Raw genomic sequence first — 9,495 nt, forward strand, 5'->3', positions numbered from 1 at the left:
AAATTCCTTTTTAAAATGAGCAGTCACGATCAAACTTTTTGAATCTTGCACAGATTACTACAGTGATGTGCACTTAGTGTCTCTAAGTGGTTGCTGCTGACTGAGTAGACTTCCCAGAGCAAGCCCTATGGAGGCTGCCCAGAGAGAAGCAACCTCCAGCCCACTGCTTTGAGTCTAGAGTCCAGACAGTAACTCAAACAGCCTTGCTGGAGTGAGTTTTGCACTCAGTGCAGCAGGCTTGATAGCTCTTGCTATATGCACAACAACGGGAAAGGTACAGGCTGCTCTTTGCATTTCCTGCTTTGCAATTGAGTGCGGACAGACAGATGATTTATTGGGCATTTCCTAGCCTCCCCCCTCACCGTAGGAAATGAGCCTTTTTAAAAAGTGCAAATTTTAAAAAGATGTGTGAATGTTTTGAGGGGACTGGAGAGGAATTCTTCTGTACCATTAAAGTAAAAGAAAGAAGAAAAGTCTCTGACAGCAGGGCCTCTGATCCAGGGGCCTCTGACCATAAATTAGCAGCCGCCTTTGAGAGCTCAAAGCTGCTCAGGGCGAGCTGAGAGGTTGTTGGGCGGGGTTGGTGAAGTCGTGACGTTTCTTGCCCTCTCGGCTCCAGGAGGGCAAGCTTGGACTGAGATGGTGGTGGCGGACTTTAGCAAAGGAGCAGAATATGTAGCGATCTTCATAACCTCTTGGTTTGGGTTAGAAACTGATATCTGCACCCCATTTGCTGCCTCTGGGAGAGGGAGAAAGCTAAAGAGGGCACCGAGCAGCTGGCAAGCCCAATTCTGCAATGGTGCTTTGCTCTGTTGCACTCTGCGATGAGTTGTATTCAATTCCTAGGTCTGCCCCAATGAAGATCCAGTGAACAATGGCTTGATACTTATTGCATCGTGGATCTAAAAGTTAGAAATTGGAAATCAAGGTTTCAGAACAGTTATACTTCTCCTGGCAACCCAGGAAAAGAGTCTTCCCAGGTTCTAGTGGCTCACACCATCCTCGGCCACCCTTGCCTTGAGGCAGTCTCTGCCTGCGCCACGCTCTGCCACCCATGTCATGTGTCCTCCTCCCTGTCATCACATGACCTTCCCTTCCTGGGAGTCTGTCTCTGTGTCTTTTCTCTTCTAGGGGCAGCAACGGTACTGGAATCAGAACTGATCAACTCCTGTATGTCCTCATCCTTCCTTACATCTTCTGTCTCCGCAAAGCCTCTATTTTAAAACTAAGGCCATATAGGAACCCGAGACTGGATAGCTTAGAGTCCTAGGGTAGAGCCAAACAGGACTGGCTTAAAATTCAACCAATCAATCAATAACTGAAGTTATTCCTAATGATATGTTGCTTTATTTATGGACTTGTGCCTTGTCCAGCCATCATCAGAGATGGGAGGAGATGGGAGCAGATACAGAAAGCCACCACCACATATTATTTGGAGAGAGAGTCTAAATTGTAGGTCTCCATCAGGTCCCTCCCCTCAGAGCTTGGGGAATCCCACAGAAGGTGGGTGCAAAAAGATGGTAGGGGCCAGAGGGGATGGATGACAGCAGGAGAACATGGCCCACCCAATCAAGGGTGCATAGGGCTCACAGAGACTGAAGCATCAAGCAAGGGGTTTGCAAGGGTCTGCACTAGGCCTTCTCCATATATGCTGTGGCTATCAGCTTGGTGCTTTTGTGAGACTCCAAACTGTGGGGTGGGCGTGTCTTTAACTCTTTGCCTGCTCTAGAGACTCTTTTCTTCCTGTTGAATTAATTGCCTTGTCCAGGCTTGTCTTACTGTGTTTTGTTTTGTAGTATTTGGATATTTGGTTGTTATCTCTTGGAGGCCTGTTCTTTTCTGAAAGGGGTCAGAAGGGGAGTGGATCGTAGGGAGAGAGGAGGGGAGGAGAGCTGGGAGGAGTGGAGAAAGGGGAAATGTGGTTAAGATGTACTGTATGAGAGAAGCATCATAAAACAGACAGACAGACAAACCAACTAAGGCCATAGCTACAGGTAAAAGGAGTTATTGATTCTGAGTATCCTTTAGGGTGATACAATTTAGCTCACCACAAGAACCAAATGGTTATTAGATTACTGCCAGTTATTCTGTTCATGTTCTTGGTTGTATGTAATAAATACATTTACCTATGATTTATAGTGTTTTTATATATGCAGACACAAATATCTATCTACAACTATACTATTGATAGTGTTTTATACAAATATCTATATATATGCACACAAAAATCTATATATAACTATAATATTTATTTAAATACCTATTTAAATGTGATTTGTATTTATAAAGTATCATGGCATATATATATATATATATATATATACACACACATATATATTATACTAATGACAGTATATGTTAGATATACAACACACACATGAGATGCATTATGTAAACATTTGACATATAGTCTGAAGTATATAATACTATATAAATAGGCATATGATAATATAAGTACACACCACAAAAGCAATTCTGAATAATAACAAATTTTCTTACTCAAAAGACAGACAACAGAACTTTCTCTGTGGATTTCACATTAAAGAGATGGTGAGAAAGATCTGTCTTTTCCGCAGACTAAAGAGCTGGACCTCCGAAGAGGTCTCCAGCATAGAATGGCAGAGTCACTGCCCAGGCAACAACTCTATTGGTGGAGTAGCCATCTTCTCTGCCTCACTCTGTGTGTGTGTGTGTGTGTGTGTGTGTGTGTGTGTAGAACAGAAGACAGCTTTGGATGTTGTTCCTTGGGAGTCTTTTTTAAGGATCTCTTTCACTGGCCTGGAATTTGAGAGGTAAGCTAGGCTGGACAGCCAGCAAGCCCCAGGGATCCATCTGTTTTTTTCTCCCCAGTGCTGGGATTGCAAGCACATGCACCACACCCAGCTCCCTCCACCCACCCCCTCATTATTTTTATTTTATTTTATGTGTATGGGTATGTGCCTGGCATGGGTGTGCCTGGTGCCATTGGAAGCCAGAAAAGGACATTGGATCCCACATGACTGGAGTTATAGAACAGGAGCCACTATGGGGGGCGGGGGACCAACTCTCCAGGTCCTGGCTTTTTTATTTTATTTTATTTTATTTTTTAAGACATGGTTTCTGCAGTCCAAACTCAGGACCTCATGTTTGCAAGACAAGCCCTACCAACTGGGCACTTGCTCCCCACCCCAGTTTTGCTCTGTATTGGGTAGAGGAGGGTGATTTTGTATTGGTTTGGTTTGAGTTAGGTTGTTCGTTTGTTTTGAAACAGAAGACACATTTTATGGTTCAGACAGGCCTGGAACTCACTGAATAGACCAAGTTTATCTTTAACTGGCAGCAATTCTCCTGCCTCAGCTTCCCAAGTGGTTATATGTATGAACCACCAAGCTCAGATTCCTGCTTTCTTTAGGGTGAGAAGTCAAGGCCCCAGAATCCTGAGCATCTTGCCCAAGCCCAGAGGCCACAGCAGTTCTTGCTGCGGAGGTCATGCTTCTACTCACACAGCAAGGCTCTGCGCACTGCAGCTCTGCTCCCCTCAGCTCTTCCTGAGCCGTTTTTCCAGTTAGTAGGCAGATTTACCTCCGAGTCACTCCACCGACCATTCCTAGATGCCCTAGGTTTTCACAAAAAGAGCAATAGTTTCCCTTCAGATGAGCCGGGCTTGCTCCAGGCCAAAGTTGAAGTACTTTGTGCCCTGTTACTTTGGAGTTATTGGGGAGGTAAGGGGGAAATCTTTCCTTTTTCAATTTGAAGATTTTTGTTTGTTTCATTTTCTCAACTCCAACTGACCGACTTAAAGCTTAATTTCATTTTCTGCACGTAGTAGACTTTGGAATGTCTTCCACTGATGAGTCTGAGGGCTCTGAAGTGAACTTTGGAAATATAGTCCAACATACATATAAATATGCATGTATGTATACATATACTCACACACATGAACATGCACACACATGCATGCCTGTACACACTCACCCACATGCACATGAATATACACACACAAATGCACACATGCACACACACAGTCATAAACATACTTATGCATACATGCTCCAATACACACAGGCATTCTCTCTCTCTCTCTCTCTCTCTCTCTCTCTCTCTCTCTCTCTCTCTCTCTCTCTCTCTCTCTCTCTCTCTCCTGCTTCCACAATTCACTTGTCTGGGTCTCCATCTATCTCTCCATTTTGTGAGGCCTCTTGACTTCCTCTCTAGTTGACTCTGCCTGATTCTTTCTCCATCCTGCTTGCTGGGATCGCCTAGAGAAAACAAACGGGATACTACTTCCCAGCAGGAAACAGAGCAGCTTCCTGGCTGCTTGAAATAGACTCCGAAGGCCTCTGCTTGGAACCTTTTTTGTAGAATAGTCTTGCCAGGGCCTTTGACCACCTCGGAGTTCCATACCGCCGGCAGAAATACTGCCCAGCTTCCTACACCTGTCTCCGCTACTCTTCACATCCCTTTGTCCCAGCATCCCTGCTGTAGAGCACCAGTGTTGGTGCCCTAAATCTCAGTGGAATCTTTACAGTGCTCACTCCTACAGCCTCTAAGGCACCAGAGTGTAGCTGGTGTTCAAATGATCAAGTCCGGCTTGTCATCAGCATATCAGAATCACTTGAGGAGATGCCCCCAAAATGCAGACAACCAGTCCCACTGCAGAAGGCCTTACAGAAGCCTCCAGCAGAGACAGAGGATCTGTATTCATAAGGCAGCTAAAAGGATTCTGGTGTGGGTTGTCTATAGGGAATACAACAGGAATTAGGCAAGCCATGCTTACATGCGTCTCAACTCTGCAAAGCCTGCCAACGGCACTTAGAGGAAATACGTAAGAGGAAGCAAAAGCTAGAAGCGTTCAGGTACAGGCTGAGATACAAATATAAGCCAGCCAGACCAGGGATGGGTGTGAGCAGGAGGGAGGTCTCATGACGGAGACTCTCAGTGTGGCTATTTGGCAAACCACAGCACAGGGTTCCAGGTGGGCACACTACCTGATGCCTAAATACTCTGTCGGTGCTTGGAGAGCCTTCTTGTGGGTATGAGACAGCCATAGAGAGCAACCCAGCCATCAACGAATGTCTTCGTTCTGAGGCAGGAACTCCAGCTTTCTCTTAGAGGCAGCACATGCTGAATTCAAACACCGCACTTGGTATATAGGTTCAGGTCCCAACTTTATGGGTCTCTCTGAGTAAGTGGGAGTAAGCTATATGTTGACCCTGTGCCTCGGATTCCTCACCCGGTAAAGGAGGACAACAATACCTACAACAGAGGGTTCTTATGAAGATTGCAAAATCAGTGGTACATGCAAAGCATGTTCCCCTGGCCTGGGGGAGCAAGGCCCCATTAGCTGTGGTCTTCATTATCATGGAAGCTCCTCCCCCCCCCCCAGACACTCTCTGAAGCTGGCTTTGTACAATTTAAGCACATGAAGAATCGACTTTTAAACTATAAATATCTTCATCCCCAGTTCCCAGAAAGCTTTTGGTTCTCTGTCTCTCTCTATTTCTATCTGCCTGTTTTCTCGGTCTGTCTCTTTCTGTCTGTCTGACTGTCTATCTCTGTGTCTTTCTCTGTGTCTCTCACTTTCTCTGATGTCTCTCTCTGTGTCTCTGCTTCCCCCGGTCTCTCTGTCTCCTTTTTTTCCAAAAGCCCTTGCAGTCTGCAATTTAGGATAGGCATGGCTTCCAAAGTCACCATCCTGGCATCCTGATCATCCTGACCCTCGAAGTGACCCCTCCTGTGGACATTTGCCTCACTCCAGGGATATATAAAGAGGTGCTCAACAGATGAGGACCAGACCTTTGCAACTGAAAATTCTACTTTAAAGTTCCAAAGATCTGTCCCAGGAAGGTTGGAGGGCTGTGTGATCTACAAGGTGAGACAGGGAATTTCAAGGTTGGAATCAAAGGCTCCTGAGCAGATGGGGAAAAAAAGAAATATAGGTATGCAGCCACCCAGACAACAGTCAGTTAACTCTTCCTTTCCCAAGCCCACTGTGGGACTTTATGAGAGTCTCAGTCTCTGAATAGGTATGCCTCAGTTTCTCCTGCAAGCATGCTGTGACACATGGCAAACTTAACTTCTTTTACATGCTATATAATATCAAGAGCAATAAGATAGTATTATTTTATTGGTTCTATATTCTGTTTAATTTTGGGGGGGGTGGGGACACAAGACCTTGCTATGTACCCCAGGTCGGATTGAAAGTCATAATCCTCCTGCTTCAGTCACCCAAGTGTTGCAATTATAGGCGTGAGCCATCCATCATTTCTAATTCTGATTTTCTTCTCTGACTATCAGCGGTGAAGAGCTGATTAAGTAAGAGTTGCTGTTGCTGTTACTCAGCTGGTGAAGTAGCTGGGTGGACTAGGGGGGTTGCACAAAGCCTGACCACCCCAACTTTGACTCACTGGGACCCAGTGGTCCACCAAGAGTGAACTGACTTCTGCAAGCTGTCTCTTGACCACCGCCTATATGTGTGCCCACGCGTGCACAGATGAAGAAATAAAAATGTAATCAAAATCAAAAAGAGTCAGTGCTGCTCTATAATGAAAAGATCTCCACTCACTAAAGGAACCCACACACGGATCGTCTCATGCCTTCTTTAATAGTGCAACTTTGAAAGACATCCAGTTAGTGGCCCAGTGGTTATTTTTTATTTATTTATTTAATTTTTTTTACCTCTTCTGGAGTAGGTGACAGACACCACAGGGGAATGTTCCAAGTGAAAAGCCCAGCATCCCTGGAAGACAAGAACAGAAGCCTTTGGACATCTGCATGGGACTCCATCACCAACATATCCAAACACTTTCTCGATCCGGAGGAAGAGCCTATCCCATGTTCCACAGAAGGCCCTGGCTCCTGCCAGTTCCTCCCTGGTTCACTGCTGGGAACCACAAGAGTGGCCTCTCTCATCCCTGCTGCCTCACTGGCCAGTGGAAGGGCAGAGTTGGCAGAAGAGCCTTTGTGAGCCTTGTTGACTCTGCCGGGTTCAGAGAGGCCTTCACAGTTGACTCAGGGAAGGAGAGTTGTTTACTTCCCCCAGCCTTGAGGTCTGCCAAGCACGGGGCCCAGCTGGGCAGTTCAGTGCCCGGGTCTCTCACTCCCACACCAGTACCTGCAGAGATCAGTGAACAGCCCCTGCTAGGCCGGCCAGACCGAGTCTGCACAAGCTGCCTTGGCCCTCAGCACAGACTCCTTTCTCCCTGCTCTTTCAGCTAGCCAGGCCTGCCTTAGTGACACTCCTGGGCTGGGTTTCTTTCTTTCTTCCTGAAGTCCAGAGCCCAGTTATTTACCCAAAGAAAACAGGGAAGTGACAAGGTAACAGAGTACACATGTTGTGAAAATATGCAGGCTGAGGCTGAAGAAAAGAAAACATTCTTCCATAAGTAGCTGCCTTGTTAATTCATATTTTTCCCCCTCCAGATTAGAACCAGCCATTGCTTGTGCTCCTTCAAGTACCTTCTGTGATTCCATGACAGCTGCCTACATGGGGCAAGATTTGGCTTGAAAAATGGGCCATCGGTCATGCTTTGGGGGGGGGGGGAGGTTGGGGGGGAGGGTCAGACACTAAAATTCCCAGATAGCTCAAATTCACTGCTCGCTCACTCTCTCGGCGGGATACAGGGGGGAGAGAGGTGGCATGGAGAGTGGATTGTACAAACGTCAAGACATAACCTGATTTTCCACAAGAAGCCACAGATCAGTAATGAACAGTCTTTGGAATGAGCTTTTCAACTCCTCTTGAAGTTGGTTTCAGATCCCTGGCAAACCCGGGCTCTGCAGCCTTGAGTAACGGCCACAGGCTGATTCTCGGCAATTAAAAATAATATTGGCCCTGATAGAGAACTCTTGGGCACCCCCCTCCCTTACACACCCTTTTCATTACGTGCCAAAGATTACTTTCCCAAACCTGTTTCAGAACAGCTGGCCGAGTTGGAGGAGCAGGCTCAGCCCTCGTGGCCTGGAGAGAGGCTGCAGTTATTAATAGCATTTGCTCTGCCTGGTGTTTGGGGCAGGAAGAGGGTGACCTGTGTCTGTTTGGAAAGTTGGGTCCTAATCAGTTTGGGGCCTGTTCTCTCTTCCCTGCATTCTTTAAACCTCAAGCTCTATGGATAGTGGCTGAGAGAGCCCACAGAGAGGCTGGGTAGGGCCAAATAGCCTCCCTATAAACCTTCAGGCTTCTCGTTTCTTCCTTCGTGGTTGTTCTCTGCCTCTCAGTGGGTATTGGCCAGAGGACTGGCCAGGTTCCTTTCAAGGGAGGTCTCTCACAGAGGCCTGGGCCGCCCCTGTTAGCACTTTCTGGTAACAGAGCCTGCTGAGCCTGGTGTTGCAGCTCAGGCCTGCAAGGCCGAGTGGGATCTGCTCCCTTTCCTAAAGGCTTGAGGGTGGTGTGGGTTGGGGAAGTATTTCCAGCCCTTACTGCCGCAGAGTCTGTCAGCTTCCCACGGTCAGCACCCAGCAGCCTTAACCTCAGAATGGGTGGAAATCCCACTGTCTCCCCACACGGCTGACCACAACCACCACAAAGCACCTTCTCAAGATACCAGGATAGGGCTGGATTTCAGGCCTGGAATGCTCTTGATTGTCAGGTTGGGTTGCAGCTGAAGTGGAAAGCCTTGAGAACAAGGCAGATGATGGGTCTGAGAACAAGGTCTCTCTCCTAGGTGGACATTTCTCAAGGAGAACACGATGGTGGGTAAGAAGCCATATCCAATCAGAAGCCATGCACTCCTGGTAGAGGGTACCTCAGAATGAAAGTTTGAAACCTGGGCCACCCACCTTTGCTAGTATGCTTACATGGCCCCTGGTTCCAACAGGGGGAGTACAGCCTCTCCCACACTGGGCCAGACTCCAGTCTCTGGCCATAGGTGAAAGACTATTTCCGGTGATTGTTTTCAGATATTTTATATCCAGTGTGTGAAAACATAATAGTAACCGGAAAAATACACACACGCACGCACACACCCTACAAAGGTGGTCCCATCCTTCACTAGAAAGGTCAGAGGACCCTTTTCTCATTTAAGTCCTTGATGTAGATCCAAGGGAAGCAGTTTCTTTGAAGTCAGCAGAGACCACAGCTGGCCCAGCTGCGAGGGTGTGGCTGGGGAGTCAGACAGGATGCGCTGCCTTATCAGGGGCCACTCTAGTTCCCTCCTATAAGGACCATGTTTCCTCCGGCAAAAGGTGACTTCAGAGCCATTTGTTCGGGAGTCCAAGGAAGACTCATTATAACCCAGGGAGTAGAGTGGCCTTGTTCTGTCAAAGGCAAGCATTTCTGCTGGGGAGCTACTACACAGCCCTTGAGTGTAAAATTCCAGGCATGTCGTACCCTTGAACTAGCCCTTGACTTTCTCATATCCTGGCTGCTAGCCTAGCCATCTTTGAAATCCCTGTAATATAACAAATGATGGTAAGCAGAAAGTCCTGGGTATGATGGTGAAGACTCAGAGGACAATGCCAAACAACTTTAAAAATCAGTCACGGGACTCCTGTGACTGACTGTTGGGCAAGGGTGGG

The 9,495-nt window shown here is 47.1% G+C and overlaps 1 long non-coding RNA gene across 1 annotated transcript; it reads right to left on the bottom strand.

Moving 5' to 3' along the window:
* Positions 1–202: 202 nt before the first annotated feature.
* Positions 203–7,200, bottom strand: LOC147001266 (uncharacterized). The gene is made up of 4 exons (XR_015045130.1): positions 7,094–7,200; positions 6,658–6,718; positions 3,483–3,595; positions 203–902 (listed from the first exon to the last, which is right to left on the bottom strand). It is a non-coding gene; the product is annotated as an uncharacterized LOC147001266 (long non-coding RNA).
* Between the last annotated feature and the right edge of the window lie 2,295 nt (positions 7,201–9,495).

The sequence above is a fragment of the Mus caroli genome, unplaced genomic scaffold, assembly GCF_978045245.1.
Source record: "Mus caroli unplaced genomic scaffold, Mus_caroli_1 scaffold_14, whole genome shotgun sequence".
Lineage (NCBI taxonomy): Eukaryota > Metazoa > Chordata > Mammalia > Rodentia > Muridae > Mus > Mus caroli.